This window comes from Equus przewalskii, chromosome 1, assembly GCF_037783145.1.
Source record: "Equus przewalskii isolate Varuska chromosome 1, EquPr2, whole genome shotgun sequence".
Classification (NCBI taxonomy): domain Eukaryota; kingdom Metazoa; phylum Chordata; class Mammalia; order Perissodactyla; family Equidae; genus Equus; species Equus przewalskii.
Genome location: NC_091831.1, coordinates 47,632,050 through 47,650,589, shown reverse-complemented (window position 1 = coordinate 47,650,589; position 18,540 = coordinate 47,632,050). Strand labels below are relative to the sequence as shown.

Genomic DNA, 18,540 nt, shown 5'->3' with positions numbered 1-18,540 from the left:
TGGTTATTTACACTCACTTCTCATTATTCGAGGTGGCTATGTTCTCTAAAGTCCTCACAAGCACCGAATTAGCAACTACTAAACCATTGCTCCAAAGGGGAAATACAACATTAGGTGCCTGTGAGCTGCCACTGGTCACACATTTTCATCAACTAAGTAATACACAACTTTGTTTTATGTACGTTTCTGTTTACAAACAGCTTATTTAGTATGTGTTGTTGATTCAGTAACACTGAACTCATGGCCAACAGCACTATAATGCAAACCTTAAACAACGCTTATTTAACACTTGTGTTTTCTCCCTCAGGCACATCACGGCTTTCTTGTGCTTAGGAACACTGGGCAGCACTTTGGCACTGTGTTTGGGAGCCATTTTAAACAGTGAAATAACCAATAAAAGCACAAAAATGAGAAAACTGTGGCACTAAATAGACTGTGAAAAGGACACTTGCTTATAGGATGAGTTGAAACAAGAAGGCGAGCCTCGCCGTGTTCCACCTCCGCTAGGAATGTGTCCATTGGGTGACTCACTGCTCTGTATGTGTCTGTGAAAGACCGTGGAAGTGCAGTGAGTATTGATTTTGCTCTTACTAATGTTTTAGCAAGTAGATAGATTTGCAAAAATGAGATCCGTGAATAATGAGGACTGACTGTATTTGTTTATTTACTGACTTGTAGTTTGCCTACTGCACCGCACTGTAAATTCCAGGAGGGCAGAGAATAAAACATCTTTTTCACTGAAACATTACTAGGATTGATGCTAAATGAAATATTAAAGAAGCACCAAAGTTTGGCCTTGGTATTTAGCCAAAATTTAAGATTTGGCTTCAGTTTTGGTCTTGAACTTGCGAAGGCTGAATTCCTAAATGACTGCTTCAGCGACATTTCTGACATCCCTTGCGAATGATGGATCATGATGAAATCAGATAGTTTATCATCAGACACAATCAGCATAGCATTTTCAGTAATGTGAACAAGGTATTTCTTTGGGATTTATTGTTAATTTGAGCATTCACTTTAAATAAGTATACAGTATGTGTTGAACTAAAAATCTCTTTCTGTCCTTTATGTGTTGAAATTCTATCTGTGTTAGAGTAAAACGTATATTTATTGCAAAAGTATAATCTTGCAATAATTGATGATAATTGTGAAAGATGTACATTTTCTATCCAGAATAAGTATTAATAACTTTCAAATAGTTGCATACATAAATATATTTTCAGTATGAATATCAGGAGAAAGTGTGTTAGGTGGATAACTTTATGAAAAATATCCTTTTTGAAGTAACAATTTTTATAAAAATTTAGTATAGCAGAAAAATAAGAGATTAATTTACATCACAATTGTCAATTTGTTGAGTTACATGCTATACTTGTACTTTTTTAAATTGAGATATAATTTACATATAACTCTCTTAGTTTGAGGTGTAAAACATGATTCAACATTTGTATACATTGTGAAGTGATCTCCACAGTAAGTCTAGCTAACATCTATCACCACATATAGTTATAATTTTTTTCTTGTGATGAGAATTTTAAAGATCTACCCTCTTAGAAACTTTTAAAGCTATCCTAGTATTTTAATGATAAATATATGATCTTTAAGAAATCCATTTACTCTATCATTGCTTAGTTAACTTTAAGTGATGAGTCATGAGTCTTGGGCATGAGTGTAGAGAAGGAGAGTCACTTCTTTGAGCCTATTGTGTACCATGTTAAGGACCTTGGATTTTATTCTGAAAGCAATAAGGAGTCTTTGAAGGACTTAAACAGAGAGACCTGAACAGATCCACACTTTGTATTGATCACTTTGAGTTTGGTGTGGACAAATTTAATTTGACCAAGATAAGATTCTGGGGTACCAATTATTAGATTATATCATAGTCTGGGTAAGAAATGATGAGAACGGTTGTACCAGAGCCGTGTTTAGTAGCTAAAATTAACATGCTTTAGTCTTTCATTTCACTAAGGATAAATCAAAGATGATCCCAGGTTTCGACTCGTGTGACAAGGTGTATAGTAATTTTATTAATTGGGATTAGATTAAAATTGGAAAATCTGGTTTGTAGCAGTCTGAAGTTTTGAGTTTTGGACTTGTTAAGCTTGAGGTGTTAGTGGATATGTTAGCCAATGGAGATGTTTAGAAGTAAGTTTTATTTGTCAATGTAGAGATTATACAGTGTTCAGAATATAGACACATATAATTAATTATTTAAATAATGAGAGTAGATGAAACAAACAGTAATAATACAACCATAAACAACAGTATGGTGAGGCCACTCTGCAATTTAAGACATAAGCAGAAGGAAAGGCTTCTATGAAGATGATTGAATGAAAACATTCTTCAGAGAAATACGAGAAGAATGATGAGAATATATATCATGAAAGCTCTTAGGGAGAGCAGAGAGTGTGAAGCATCAGAAGGAGCCAGAAGAATAATCAGAAAAGGTTTCATTGGCTTGAGCAATAAGACAGTCATTAGGAATTTTGGAAGGAATGGTTTCTAACAATGGTTTGGAGTAGCGGCAAAAACAAACTTCAGTGGACTGAGATGTGGGCGGGAGATCCAGAAGTGGACATTCCAAACAGAAAGTTCTTATTCGATAAATTTGCCTAAGAGAAATGGAGAGAGTTCCTAAGTCCTTTCATTCTTCTCTCTAATGTTTCTGATATTTATCTTTTTCTCTTTATTTCTTCTGTCACCAGACTATTTTGGTTCCCTTCTAGCCTCAGTTACTCTAGTAAACTGTTATTTGGTTTCTCCAATTTTATTTTCTCCTCTTGGTACCAACTCATTGCTGTCAGATTAATGTTCCTAAAATGGTGCTCTCATCATGTGATCTCTTCAAAAGTCTTGAGTACTTCCTCATCTTCCTCAGAATACAAGTTGGTATGCCATTCAGGATCTTTTAAAATTTGACCCTGATCTACTTTTCCAGTTATCTTTCGATAATGTTCTATATGTAACCTTTAGGCAAGCAAAATTAAATGATTTGCTCAATGCTCCGCAGACATGCTCAGCCTTTTTCTCTCTGTCTTTACTCATGCTAAACTCAATTTTATAACTCAAAATTTTACATGTTCAAATATTACTCCTTTCGTGAAATCTTTCCTGATCTCCATTTCAAGGTTCTTTTGGAGACTGATTTGTACCTCTTGTAGCACATTTACAGTTTTCTCTCTTCTGATGAGTTGTTGGCTCCTTAGGGACAGGGAGCTATATTTGGGTATGTATATATATATGTGTATAAGTGTGCACCCCCCTCACATGGAGCTGTATTTGCACTATATGTGATCCTTCCTTGTGTACTCTACAGTGCATAACCTGTGCTTATTGAAGTGAAAATTAGAGTTAGCTTGAGAAGGAATGTAGAAACAGTAGTGCAAGTGGTGAAAAGGGGAGGGCTGATCTTTGTCTTTCTATCCTGACAAGTATTCCTGTGGATTGAATCTGTTAAGAGGGTGGTGATATTCTAATCACACAAGACAGTTGTATAAAAGTTGTATCTCCTGGAATTTTCTTATATCGTTACATTCTATGAAGATCCTGTTACCAATGTCTGTGCAAAAACATATGTTTGCCTGGGAGAAAGGTAGAAGTTCACATATCTTTGTGGACTCTTCCTTAGAAGTGGCATAACCAGTCCTGCACAGGCATGGCAAAAGCAACATGCAATCTCCACTTCTGGGGTCACATTGGTACTCTGTAATTCCTAGATATGCCTGTGTTTTAACGGTCATTTGTTTCTCCTTCTTCTGGTAACAGTGACTCAGGTCCCTCATGGAAATTATCTCTCTTCCACTCTTAGTCCATGTAGGCCTAGCATGGTTGGTGTCAGTCCACCTACCTCTAACTTTGGCCCAGACTTTGCTAACCAGGCCACCACATCTTGTGCATGACCTGGACAATCCCAGAAATTATCTTCAAAACACAAACTTTTTTAAAGCTAAATTTGCTAAGTTCGTGGAATATATACTTGAAGTTGTTTTGTTCTTCTTATCCCACTGTGGGGAGATTCTGTCTTAGAAAAAAAGTTATTACAGAGAAAATCAGAGCACACATGAAGATAGATGGCTAGTGACATCTGAGCAGCTGGACTGTACTTAAACCGAATCTGAATATGAGGCTACAATTAACCTTTTTTATTAGTTTCTGTCACTTGCAACCCCAAGAATCCTAAATAATAATTGTGGCAATGCTACATCTATAAGAATAAAAGTCAGGAAGTCAAGAAAAATTTGTTAATGCCAATTCATCAAAAAAGCAGAATTAATTTAATGGCAGAGGACAAAAAGAACTTTTGGGGTAACCTCAGTGAAGTATCTTAATAACAATAATTTTCTTTAAACTGTACAATAGAACTGAGTTTAAAAGGGAGAGGAATACCTAAGAGATTTAATAATACTAGAGAAAAGCACAGATCTCTCTGTAATTTTTACCTCTGCACAAAGACCTATGTTGTTTATAACAGTATCCATAGCTCTTATCAAAATGCTAGGCAGAGGGTAATCTTTCATTAAATGTTTGATACATGAACACCTGAATGAATGAGGCCTGGGAGTATTGCCAACTACCTAGAAAATTCAGAGGGAAGGAAGGAATTGTTGGAAAGAAACAGAACTCAGAAATTATCCCATATTTTCCGAAAGAGAGAGTGATTATGGTCCCCTACATCATGTGGTATAATTCAAGAACTAAGAGAGGTCACGTGAAAGAAAATTAAACTGCACATTCAGTGGGTTAATTTGTCCCAGGCAATGCTGTTAAATAAATTCTGGAGTAATTTTATGGGGATCTTAGGATGATCGGAAAGGATAGTTTAACATGAATTTATTAGAGGGGAAAGTGGGGTTAATTTAGCCAATTAATTTTTTGTTCTATAATATAATCTAATGAAGGATATGCCTAGGGAAGAAATATGGTAAGACTATATTGGTGTCAAATAAAGACAAATCTGGACTTAGATAAGGAGAGAGTTTATTCAGAAAGGATATTGGAGAACAGTCTTATCCCAGAAATCTGCAAGCACCTCAGAACCAAACAAAAGTCTTTTCTTTTATAGAGAGGAGTGGGCAGGACCAGGAGAAACCTTTAAGGGAACATTGGGCAAGTGAGGTGGAGTGAGCAGACAGCGTGATGGGTTTGGTCTGACAGTAGATGTTTCTCCTGTAAATGAGCTGTTAAGGGGTTGGGGGAATATTTTGCATTTTAGTCCTTGCTCAGGTATAGGGGCAAGTCAAAGTTCACAGACGTGTTGGGAGGAGAGAAGCCTTGACTAAACTTAGGTTAAGACAAGGCAGAAGATAAGGGATGGGCAATTGTGAACGCAAGGTCACCAGCTGTAATGATAGAAAGTAGAAGAAACTTCCTGAATTTTTCCAAATCCAAAGTGACATTTCCAAGGAAAATGTAGAAATCCTATAGAGTAGATCAAAATGAGTTGGCAAGCTGCAACTGAGTGGAAATTTTAAAACCTGTTCAAGTTCAAGAGTCTGAAAGGAGGAGTTGATATGTTTTGGGTGGGGAACTGTGATTGGAAAAATAAAAATGTTTTATATTTATGTCCCAATTAGTCAAGATTTATGAGTAAATTTGTTGCTTAATAATTATATGCCAAGGTGTTGACGGCATGAAAGATGGGAAATAGGGGCCACGATTGAGACACCTAACAGGTAGCCAGTTCCCTAGGCAAGCGAATTAAAGATTAGTGTGTGTGGGGTATTGTGAGTTCCTTTGAAAACCATAGGCAAGATGCTTATTATGCAGTAAGACACCAATACATGTCAAAAAACAGGCAGAATTTCTGGCATGCAAGAATTAAAAAAACAGAACCAGGCCATTAACAAAAGTATTGATGCTCAAGTGAACACCCTGTATTTAGTATATATCCTGCCGGAGTAAACAGTGCTCTGAATTTGTGTGACCTGAACCCACACTGTAAATGAATGATAAAATTCTCATAATAATAATAATAACAATAACAATAATATAAAATAATCAAAACTAATATTTATTGCAAACAATATATATACTAGGTACATTTTAAGCCCTTTACATGTAATATCTTGTTTAAGTTTTACAATTATTCAATGATGTAAGAATTCTTTTTAATCTTAATTTTGCAAAACAAGAAACTGAGAAACAGGTTAAATATTTGGGCAAAGGTCATTCTTGGCTCTTACCTACCATAAGAGTCAGTGGAGGGGGAGGAGATATAGATGGATATTTTACTTTTTTTGTTTCGTGAGAACACTTAAGTTCTCCTCTCTTAGCAAATTTCAGTTATACAATCATCGTTATCAACTATAGTCACCATGTTATACATTAGCTCCTCAGACTTTCTTCACCTTGTAAGTGAAAGTTTATACTTTTTTACCAGCTTCTTCTGTTTACCCCATTCCCCAGCCTCTGGCAAGGACCACTCTACTCTCTATTGGTTTGACTATTTTTTTTAGATTCCATACATGAGTGATACTATGCAGTATTTGTCTTTCCCTGTCTGGCTTATTTCACTTGGCATAATTCCCTCCAGGTTCATTCATGTTGTTGTAAATGACAGGATTTCCTACTTTTTAAAGGCTGAATAATATTCCATTATCTATATCTGTATCTGTATCTATATCATATCTTTATCCATTTATCCATTGACAAACAGGTTTCCATATCTTGGCTGCTGTGATTATGATTGTGACTACGGTGTATATTATTCTCCAATGAACATGGAAATACAGATACTCTTTGAATTAATGATTTCATTTTCCGTTAGATATACAGTCATGTGCCACATAGTGATGATTAACAAGGGACTGCATATACAATGGTGGTCCCATAAGATTAGTACCATATAGCCTAGGTATGTAGTAGGCTATACCATCTAGGTTTGTGTAAGTATACTCTATGATGTTTGCACAAAGACAAAATCGCCTAACAACACATTTCTCAGAACATATCCCCATTGTTAAGTGACACATGACTATATACCCAGAACAGGGTTGCTGGATCGTACAGTAGTTCTATTTTTAATTTTTTGAGTAACCTCTATACTGTTTTCCATAGTGGTTGCACCAGTTTACATATCCACTAGCAGTATATGAGGGTTCCCTTTCCTCCACATCCTCTCCAACACTTATTATTTCTTGTCTTTTTAATAATATCCATTTTGACAGATGTGAAGTGGTATTTCATTGTGATTTTGATTAGCATTTCCCTGATGATTAGTGATGTTGAGCATCTTTTCATGTGCCTGTTGGCCATCTGTATCTCTTTGGAAAAGTGACTATTCAGTTCCTCTGCCTGTTTATAAATTGGATTTGCTTATTTATTTTTCTATTGAGTTCTCTGAATTCCTCGTATATTTTAGATATTAATCTCTTATTGGATACATGATTTGCAAATATTTTTTCTCCCATTCTGTAGGTTGCCTTTTCGTTTTGTTGATGGTTTCCTTTGCTGTGCCGAAGCTTTTTAGTTTGATGTGGTCCCTCTTGTTTATTTTCACTTTTTTCTTTTACTTTTGATGTCAAATCCAAATAATCATTGCCAAGATCAGGGTCAAGGAGCTTCCCTCTATGTTTTCTTCTGAGAGTTTTATGGTTTCAGGTCAAATCTTTAATCCATTTTGAGTTGATTTTTATGTGTCATGTACATTTTTCTTCAGATGGCTAATATCTATGATTGAGATATAGCTGAGCCTGTGGGCCTAGGAGATGTTCTTTTACTGTACACTGAATATAGGCTTAATTAGTTTAGTTTATACAACTTTATTTCCCTAATCCAAGTTGCCTTAAAATCTACTCTGTCCTGCCTAAAATGGGGATGCAAATGTGAAACATTTGCAAATGAATTATGACAATCTATTTAGAGACTATGATTCCATAGACCTGAACTAGGCTCAGGAAACTGAATTTTAATAACTGTCAGACAACTGTCTTCTCATACTTACCCTGGGACACCTTGGAGATGCTGCCTGTTCGCTGACTTGATCTGAACTGCTGATGTTACTTACTGAGTGATAGCCAGAGTAATTCTTTTGTCATAGTGTAGGTAAAGTTATAATTGTTCTGTTGGATCACAAGCCATGTCTGGATCACTTGTGGGTAGCCTCAAGCTTGGAAAGGCCAGGACTTAAAGCACATTGTTAAATACGGGCAAATTTGCCCTACTTGTAATCTGGGGTTGGTTTTCATGGATCTGCACTGGGGGAGGGGCATGAATAGAGTTGTGGTTTTTGTACCAGGCTGACTATCAATGTCTAGATCTTCAAGCTGTGTAGGAGGCTACAGTATCAATACACTGATAAAACTCAGGTTTATTCTACTCAGATTATGAAGGACCAGGATCAGGCAGTGGTTTCACCAAGTGCCACAATCAGCAGGTGGTTCTTGACTTGATCTCAGGACAGTGGCTGCCAGCCTTACTTCCTGGATTTAAGCAGCTCTCAGGGTATCAATGATTAGGGGGTAATCAGTTCCTCTTGTTATACAAGTAAGGCAGGGTTTCTGGATAAAGAGGACTGCCCTGGAAGTCTGGTTCTTCTGGAGGGTCCTCATGGTTAACATTCTCCCAATATTTCCAACTTCAACAGTTTCCCCATGGTATTATTTTGAATAAGCTAGTCCTTAACAAGAATTTGTCATCTTACTTTCAGGAAGCAGAAACAAGAATACTGTGCCAGTCATGACTTAACAAAATCTTCTGGCAACTCTTCTTTTTTAGCTCCTTTTAGAATTTTGAAAACAGTAACCTTATCTCTGAAAATATGGCCCTAATATTTGTGGAAAACATTATGTGGTAATTGTTACTAGCTTGGACTTAAACCAGTAAAATAAAAAAGCTATTTATTTTAAATATAATCATTAAGTTTTGCACAAGTGTGGAATAAATATTAGAATGGAAAACCAAGAGCTATAAAACCTGGACATGGAATTGAATGAGTTCCACATTTTCTTTGACTCTAGTTTTTTTTTTTTGGTGAGGAAGATTGTCCCTGAGCTAAAACCTTTTTCCAATCCTTATCTTTTCACTTGAGGAAGATAGGCCCTGGGCTAACATCTGTGCCAATCTTCCTCTTATTTTGCATGTGAGTTACCACCACAGCAAGGCTTGATGAGTGGCATAAGTCTGCACCTGGGATCCGAACCTGCGATCTCTGGGCTGCTGAAGTGGAGTGCACTGAACTTAATCACTATGCAACTGGTCCAGCCTCCCAAATTTTTAACTTACGTTTCTATCGTCTTAAAATATTTCTTCTTTTTTATGTTCATAATATCTTATTAGTAAGCTGAATTTTTCACTTTTAGCATACCTTCCCAAAGCAGGTCCAAATAAGATGTGGTCTCTACTCACTTTATTTTTATAATATCTTAATTGACCAAATAACCTAATTAGGGAAAACAACAAGCCTTAAATTTTAGCTGTTTTTTTTTCCTTTTGATTAATATTGATCTTTCAGACCTAATCCAAAATTTCCGTTGCTTTCTATTAATTTTATTTTCTTTCCTTTCTATTTGAGCTATCATACTCTTGATTTGACTAATTTATTTAATCTCTGGGTGTATTCTGCCCTGACCCTTTATTTTTTAGAAATAGTCAAGTGGTTGAAACTGAGAAAAAAGGGAGAGTAGATAACTTAGGACAATCACTGCTACCTCAGTGTGCACCCCCTACTATTCTGCCTTTGCGTCAAATAATCAAATTATTTCCTTGGCTGGTTCCGCTAGTTTTCGTGGAACCTGTGAATTTGCTCCACACTCCTGATTTATACTGAGAATTAAATCATTACCCATTTTCATCACTGATTATGTCCTCTTGTTGGTGGCAACCTGAGTGCACACGTGGTCTGTTTGTGGAGGCTGCAATAGAGATTTCAGCAGGGAAGGTAAACATTAGCATCTCACTTGGAACTATGGACCTTTCTGGCCAGTACTCTATGTCTCCCATGAAAGTATTTTGAGGAGAAGACCTAATCTTTCCCTGTGATTTTACCTCAAAAGGCCAGGAATGAGCCCTAAATATTAACCCATCAACAGGTATTTAATAAGCACTGAGTACTTACTCATTTCATTCATTCAGCAGCTGCTTACACATTAGGTGCTCAGTATGGCTTGGGGGCTAAGTGTGTAAGCTCTGGTGTCAAGTTGCCTGGGTCCAAATCTCTTCCCTGTCACTTATAATCCATATAACTTGGGGGATTCACATAAACTTGTCTTTGTTCCTTAGAAATATTTCATGAATCATAGGATCAAATATATTTATAGTATCTAGCTCATGGAAGCACTAAAAAAATGTTCCCTATTATATTATGCACTAAACATCTTGCTAGTAAATATGAGGAATCTAGAGTTCCTTCAGAAACTACCCCTACTTCTAGTAGCTTGCAGTTTAAATAGGAAACATACATAGGCAATATGTGTTATCCCGACATGGCTGGCAGCCTTGGTTTGTACTTCTTGCCTATCTTAATGTTTGATTTTGATTTTTGCTGCATCTGTCCTTTCTCTCACCACACACACACACACAAATTCCAAAGGCACTGGCAGTTAATGTAAAGTTTACTAAATTTTCCTTTAGGAGATGGAGAAGAAGGTTACGTGACACATTATAAATTCACTGGTCAGCTATTTGTCCTCTTGCCCATATCTCTCTTTAGCCGTGTAAATGCCAAGTCTTCACTTTCAATTTTTTTCCTTCTGCAATGTGTCTCCAAATTCCCCTTCTATTCCAGGATAATCAGCTTTTGTCCAGCCTGCATAGTCCACTCAGCAAACCAAAATCTATCAATTAGCAAATGTAACCTCATGTGCCACAGGAGTGTCAGTTCATTCAGTGCAGATACAACACAATAAAAGTGCTATATCAAAGGAGTAAGTGCTGTGTGACTTCATAATTGGGAGAGTTTATTTCTCACTAGGGATGCTGAAGGCTTCAGGGAGTAAGTGCCAGTTCAGTTGAAATTAGAAAAATAAGTACAATTTGGATATATAGAAATGGATGGATGAAGGATGGGAAAGGAGAGAAGAGAGACAGGGTATTTAAGATGGAAGGAACTGCACGTGTGTGGGAACAGAGTGAAATGCTGTACTGTATATATAAGGATCAATGTGCAGTTCAGCCAAGCACCACATTACACAATACAAGCTTGCATCGCAGTAGAGAGATAAGGCTACTTAAATAACATAATTCAAGAATATCACAAGGCAGTGAGTGAATGCCCAGTGATGTGGGACAATAAGAGTTCACAGGAGGGAGAGTATGCGTGGGCTGGTGTCATCTGACAGGACATGATGGATGTCTTGAGCTAGACTGGAAGGACCACAGAAGGTCAATCTCAAAGACAATGGTTCCCAACACTTTCCCATGAAATGTTAATTCTCTAGATTCTCCACAGAGCAAAGTATTTCCATGGCTATATTAGTTTTCTAGGGCTGCTGTAACAAAGTACCACAAAATTGGATAGATTAAAACAATAGAAATTTATTCTCTCACAGTTCTGGATACTACAAGTCTGAAATCAAGGTACCAGCAGAGCCTTGCTCTCTCCGAAGACTCTAGGAAAGAATTCTCCTGCCTATTTTAGCTTCTGGTGGTTGTCAGCAATCTTTGGCATTTTTTGGTTTGTGTCAGCATACTCTAATCTCTACATCTACCTCTGTCTTCCCATGGTTGTCTTCCCTCTGTATGTGTCTGTCTTTCCGTGGTTGTCTTCCCTCTGTTTGTGTCTATGTCCAAACTTTCATCCTCTTATAAGGACACCAGTCGTTGTATTCGGGCCCACCTTAATCCAGTATGACCTTGTTTAATCTTGATTACATCTGCTGGAGCTGCTATAACAAAATACTATAGACTGGGAGGCCTAGACAACAGAACTTAATTTTCTCACAGTTCTGGAGGCTGGGAAGTCCAAGATCAAGGCTCTGACTGATTCTGTTTCTGGTGAGAGTGCTCTTCCTGGCTTGAACATGGCCTACTTCTCACTGTGCCCTCATATGGTGTAGAGAGAGAGAGACGGAGACAAAGAGAGAGAGAAAGAGAGACAGAGGCACAGAGAAAGAGAAAGCAAGAGAGAGAGAGAAAGAGCTCTCTGGCATCTCTTATAAAGGCTCTTATCTTATTGGATTAGGGCTTGGCCCTTAGAACTTTGTTAAACTTGAATTACTTCCTCACTTCAAATACAGTCATATTGAGGGTTAGGGTTTTAGCATTTGAATTTTTGGAGTATCTACAAGACTATTTCCAATAAGATCAGATTCACGGGGACCAGGGGTTTAGACTTCAATAAATCTTTTTTGGGGACATAATTCAACCCATGACAGTGGCCAAATAGACTTTGGAAACATTGTTTGCTTGTGTTTTAGACATTCACAATGAAAGTTAGCATACTTTAGGTTCTGAAAAGTTATTGGGAAAAACAAAACTTTCATAATATGTTTTTCAAAGGTAATGCCCATAAAATGGCCTGTTTAAATATATATAACATCTACTGAGAAATAAACTCTGGAAAAGCGTGGCCTAGAATATTTCAGAATTGGTAGATTACCTCTTCCTTATACTTGAAAGGGCTAATAGATAGCACAAGCTGTGCAATAACTCAGAAGCACAGACATGAGAAAAAGCTGGCATGTGATAGATACAAAACTCCTCCCCCTGAAACTTCTTTGCCATCAATGTCAAGGTCAGTGGAGGGGCAAACTCCCTGACATAGCCCCTTCCCACTAAATTATCACAAATATTCTTTCAAATCACAAGTCACCATTTTAAAATGTCGGTGTCCCCTCACTTCTACTTCCACATACATATTTTGTTTGTGTAGGTTTTTTGGAGAGTTTGGAAACTGGGGACAGTGACGAAATTTTATGACTGTTTTGACATTGTGCATCTTCGGGACAACGTATGCACAAACAGGAAGCCGGGGAGTGACCAGGAGAACATAGGCTGTAGTTGTGGTGAGAGAACCTTGGAAAGTGTTAGTCTTTCACAGGGTAAGAAATGTAATTCCATCCTATCATTCTAACATTTCCAGAACAAGATCTCGCCAGACATCTGGATTTCAGAAGATGGGCTGGGGGAGGTTGGACTTGATGACTGAAAGAGCTCTTCAAGAGTTATATTTTGTGACTTCATTTTTTTTTGTGTCAGATTGGATCTAAATGCAGAATTACATTTAGAAAATTATTTGGGGTCACATTACAATGATTTTCTTAGTTCAGCTTTCCCCATTTCTTGTAACCATGACCAGAGAGTCATCCTGGTAGCTGCTATACACGTCTGTCATTTTCAAAGAGCCAGGCTCATTCACCTTTGGTTTGTAAGACTAAATGCTTAGCTTTGGCTTCTGTATTACTATCTATAAAGAGCCACTGGTGATTAGTCGAAAAACACAAAGATTTTGAGAGCATAAGTCATTGGTTAAAATCAGGAATAGCTGGATCCAGACACATTCATCCTCCAAAGCAATTAACTACAAAGCCACCTTTTGCATGTGACCAGAGACTAATTCAATTAAGATAGCTGTCTGCTATTATAAATAAAATACTAAATATCTCCCATAGCACTGTATTCTAATGAAAATGCCAGAAACAAGGGAAGTGTTATAGCTAGGTCTTGATCCCAAGCCTTCTCTGAAAAGAGGACAGGGCAAGTGGAAAACTTTGAGGAAGTGACTATTCCAAGTACAAATGGATTTATCATTAATAATTAGAACACACAAATTTGGGAAAGGAGGGCATCTAGGGAGTTATTTAGCTCAATTCTCTAAATTATAGAGATGAGAAAAACTAAAACCCAGAGTGGATAATGAAATCAGTTCACATTTACTGAACACTTGTCTGTGCCAGGCATTGTGCTAAGTGCCCTTCATATTTCATATTTATAGCAACTATGTAAGGTTGCTACAGCTATCCCAATTTTACAGTGGAAAAAATAAAGTTTTAAATTTTCTGTAGATTGCACAGCTAGTAAGAGTTAAAGCACAAACTCAAACCCAATTTTTCTTCTTTCAAATCTTCTTCACCTATTTTAAGATGAAATATTCTGCCCCATGCTTAAACAAGCACCTCCATCTTCTGACTTCTAGGGTAACATTTTTCCTTGTCTTGCTGCACTATTTGAAGATTATTATGCTAAATTATTGATCCAAATCAATCAACTGAACCATCTACTTCATGGATCAAATAAAATGGTATATAAAGAAAAATACATCAGCATTTGACCAGTACCACACAAACAGCATTGTTTTTTGTTTTTTTTTTTTGAGGAAAATTAGCCCTGAGCTAACATCTGCCACCAATCCTCCTCTTTTTGCTGAGAAAGATGGGCCCCGAACTAACATCTATGCCGATCTTACTCTATATGTGGGACCCCTGCCTCAGCGTGGCTTGATAAATGGTGTGTAGGTCTGTGCCAAGGATCCAAACCTGTGCACTCAGGCTGCCGAAGAGGAATGCATGAACTTAACTGCTGTGCCACCAGGCTGGGGCCACAAGCAGCATTTTTAAAGAGAGGAAATCCTGAATGCACGATGAACAGCTACGTATTAGAGAGAAAAGCATGCATGACTTCTCCCATGTGATGTTATCAGATGTTATGCTAAAGCACCTGTGTTTTCCAATGTGGCCTAGGAACGACAGATGGGTTAAGTTAGTAAATACCTATTCTCTAAAACCTTTTTTGGCAGATACTGACCTAGCACATTATTCAAGCTTTTATGCATAGTGCTCAATAGCAAAACATTATGTGCACAAATTTACACAAAAACTTTTACCTGTTACTGAGTTAATACTTGATATTTATGTCCAGAATAGTAATTGATGGTCCTATTGTGCCTACAGGGCTGTAATTCACTTTAGAGTTTTCTGCTGATGTTACACATTGCAAGAATATTATCTGAGTGCTTTATTACTAGTTTCAAAATCCTAAGGCTAGGCTAAATTTAAAGTTCTGGAGTATTCACTTTATGGACATATTTTGTTTCCCCAAATTAGAGAAGAAAGATGGCTTATAACATACTTAGAAATTATCATCCAATTATTTAGATATTTGTAGAATAAAGACAGTATGATGCTTAGTCTTATGTGTCAACTTGGCTGGGCTATAGTACATGGTTGTTTAATCAAACACTAATTTCAGAGATGTGATTAACATCTTCAATCACTAGCTTTTAAGTAAAGAAGATAATATATATAATATATAATTACATATTTTATATATATAATATTTTATATATAATAATTGAATAATATTATATATTATATATAATATATATTATATATATCACACATACAAATATATAAATACATATAGAAAAAACAGCTTCTAAAACTTATATGCCAACTTTCGGGTTTCTGTGACGAAGACAATTATCCTTTTGTTTGAAAGGTTATTAGCTACAACTCTTGTAGTTGAAAATAGAGGAAACCAAATTAAAAAATGAGAAATTGTTGGCTCCTGCCACTGGGAAGTGTAGTGACACAATTAAGCCTTGCAGGCCCGTGAAACTAGGTGAAGGGTGAGCCGGGACTCTCACTCCACTGACAACTGTGCTTCTCCGTGTATATTCCGTCTACTTTGTCACCCTACAGCTCAGCTTCATCCACATGGTGGGGAGTGCTACATCAAGAATTCTTGAGCATGAAACCTCACAGCTTCCAGCCTCACTGAGTCCCTTTCCTCATTTCTATTAGTAAAACCTTGATGAAAGACTTCATTGCTCAACTTTAATCGGGTGCCATTCCCAGGACCCTTCAAATGTGGCCAGAAGTGGGGCTATAAGCTTTTTGCAATTGTTTTTGAAATAGAGATTGGATAAGGGATGATACTTGGCTGACAGTACCAGAGGATTCTTGAACCAAAATAAGAATTGGCTGATTTTGTCTTGAATTTGTATATAGTAGTTCATAGATTGAACTTTATTTCTTTTATGAACAAGAGAAATGGTACTAATCAAATGATAGCTGAATATGAATCAAGTATGAACTACTTAATTGAGTGAATAATTTTATATTAGGAAATAAATGATTAAAGAGACTTGGAGTTTTATGTAGGTAGATGGACAATAAACTTGTATACCAAATATGTCAACTGGCAGGGCAGGAATGTCAGCTTTGGCCTGTGCATGCAGGTTAATAAGATAGAATAATCAGTGAATTAGGGATCAAAAAACTTGAATCAGATTTGCTCTTAGAGTTGAGTAATCCTGATCAAATACAATAGCACTTTATTTATGTTTTCTTAAAATAAAAAGGTTCTAGAAAAATGTCCCTCTAAAATTTTGATTTGATTACTCAAAATATAAAGATCATTATCCCTGGTTAGAGAAGTTACAAGTGGGCTAAATATAGTTATTCTAACCAAAAGGAGATTCTCAGTATAGTATACCTCAATTGAAGAAATTGTGACTTGAACTATATATTTCATTTGTACACTGCTGGCTAGATGAAGAGAGAAAGTATCTTCTTTCCTTTCAATCCTTTTGGCCGTTTCCTAATCTGTCTTTTTTCTTTGGAACATCTTTTTAGAGGTGCCCTTCATTATGGCTCAACATTGCTCACTCTACTCTGCCTCCTAAGCCATTACTTCTCTTTATACCTATAATTAAAAGTAGACACAGTTTCAAGAATGAAGTCAAGTTGAATTCTTCAGAGAACTCAAGACAAATAAGGTAAGGAAGGTGCCAACTGAATTTGGATTTTCATGTGCTATTTTCTTTGCCACAAATACAACTTACTTTCTTATATGCCTAACAAATTTCTACTCATCTCCCAAGATTATGGTCAGGCATCAACTCCTTTTTACAATTTAATTATTTTTGGATGCACTTATCTTCCTCCCCTGGACTGTGAGCTTCTTGGTAATAGAATTTTGGTCCTAGTGTTCTTCTTATGCCCAGTACTAAACACGGTGTCCCAAACAAGAGCCTTTAATTAATGCTCAGTAGTGTTCAGTCTTTGTCTACATCAGAGTCCCATGCAAAGGCACAGAGTTATGAAAGAATATGTAGTATTCAAATCGAGTATAGGGGTTGGAGGCCAAGGAACGCAGAGTGCTGCTGGAAAGGTAAAACGACCTGTATGTCATGTTAAAGGGTTTGAATTCGGGTTTGAACCTGAAGGCTGTGGAGTAGGTTTTATGCAGGGCAGTCGCTTGGATGGCCAGTGTTGTGTTAGGATCCTGCTGGCAGTAGTCAAATAAATCTGGCTCAGATTAGTGTGTTGGACTTGCATATGCAGAATTAGCAGGAAAAGGGCTTTTGGCAAATGAAAAAGGTTTGTTTGGATTCTGCCTTCTTCCTCTCATTGCATTTGGTGAAGGCTGCTGGCCATGGGAAATAGTCCTAGGGTTTATTATGTTTTAATACCTGAATTTATATGAGTAACATTACTTGCAGCAGCCAGGAGTGGAAAATGTCAGAGGAAAGATATTTTAGAGAACACTGTAGATCAAACTGGGAAAACCACGATCAGCTGACAAGTCTAAAGAACAGGAGAAAGGAAAAACTTCACCATCACCAAAAACAACAACTGGAAATAAAAGTCAGGAGCGTAAGGGAAGCTTGAACCTGGGACAAGATTGATTACAAAATGAGAGGTGGTAGGATATGCGTTCTTGTCAGCTTCAGGTTGGGGGAATGGGCCAGGCTGGGTTAAAGGAAGAGGGACAGGCTTGGGATACGTGAATTAGAGAAGAGTGGGACATGAACGTGGAGGAGTAAGTCATAATTACAATACCTGACATACATTCTGTGATGCACAATTGGCAGGTATTATTAGCAAGTGAGGGTGACAGCCTATGATTGTAAAATAATAAATAAAAAAATAGCATGGCTTGCATTCCCTCAAAAAGTCCTGATATAAAACAAGACCAAAATACTGACTGCCTATTTAGTTTTTTCTCTTATGAGATAATCTCAAAATACAAGGACAATGCAGTATCATAACATCAATCACATGCTTAGTCAAATGTGTAACTAGACCTGAGGATGCAATGTGACAAGCTCCAAATGGATTAACAGTAATAATAACAACAACAACATATTGCTTTTTCAGTTTTCCTTCAGCAGTAGGATGGGGGAGAACTGCTTTTGACACTGTACAAATCGGTGATGAGGCCCGTGGGCCACATGTAATAACATAATGATGCTTTTCATCTACACGGAGCCTCTCACATCAATAGCGCAAATGAATTCTCAGCGGTAGCATCATTATCCCCCCTTTGCAGAGCAGAGGGCCTGCACAACTGCCTGGGAGAACAGATAGTTTTTGTGACTTACCCTGGATAGCAACTGCTTCAGTTTACATGGAGGATGAATTCCCTTCAACCCTGCAGCTTGTCCTCATGACCCAGATTCATTTTCTGGTTCCTGAAATTCTGCTCCTCATTCACATACTAAGGGGGCACTGAAACTGCTTCTGGATCTCTCAGTGTCTGCATTTGAGTGAGTAATTTATAAATATAGAAGAGTATGCATATATATATATATGTGTGTTAAACAGCTTTATTGAGATAAAATGCACAAATTATACAATTCACCTATTTAAAGTGAACAAT

General features: G+C 37.1%; 1 long non-coding RNA gene across 2 annotated transcripts in view; it reads left to right on the top strand.

Moving 5' to 3' along the window:
- The window catches only part of LOC139082034 (uncharacterized), a 180,116-nt gene that overhangs the window by 29,775 nt on the left and 131,801 nt on the right, over positions 1 to 18,540 (top strand). Inside the window, exons 2-3 of one of the 2 annotated variants that reach the window (XR_011537692.1) lie at positions 308 to 568; positions 16,512 to 16,654. The exons of the other annotated variant lie outside the window; for it this stretch is intronic. This is a non-coding gene — a long non-coding RNA (uncharacterized lncRNA). The remainder of the gene's footprint in view (positions 1 to 307; positions 569 to 16,511; positions 16,655 to 18,540) is intronic. 2 annotated transcript variants of the gene reach the window in all.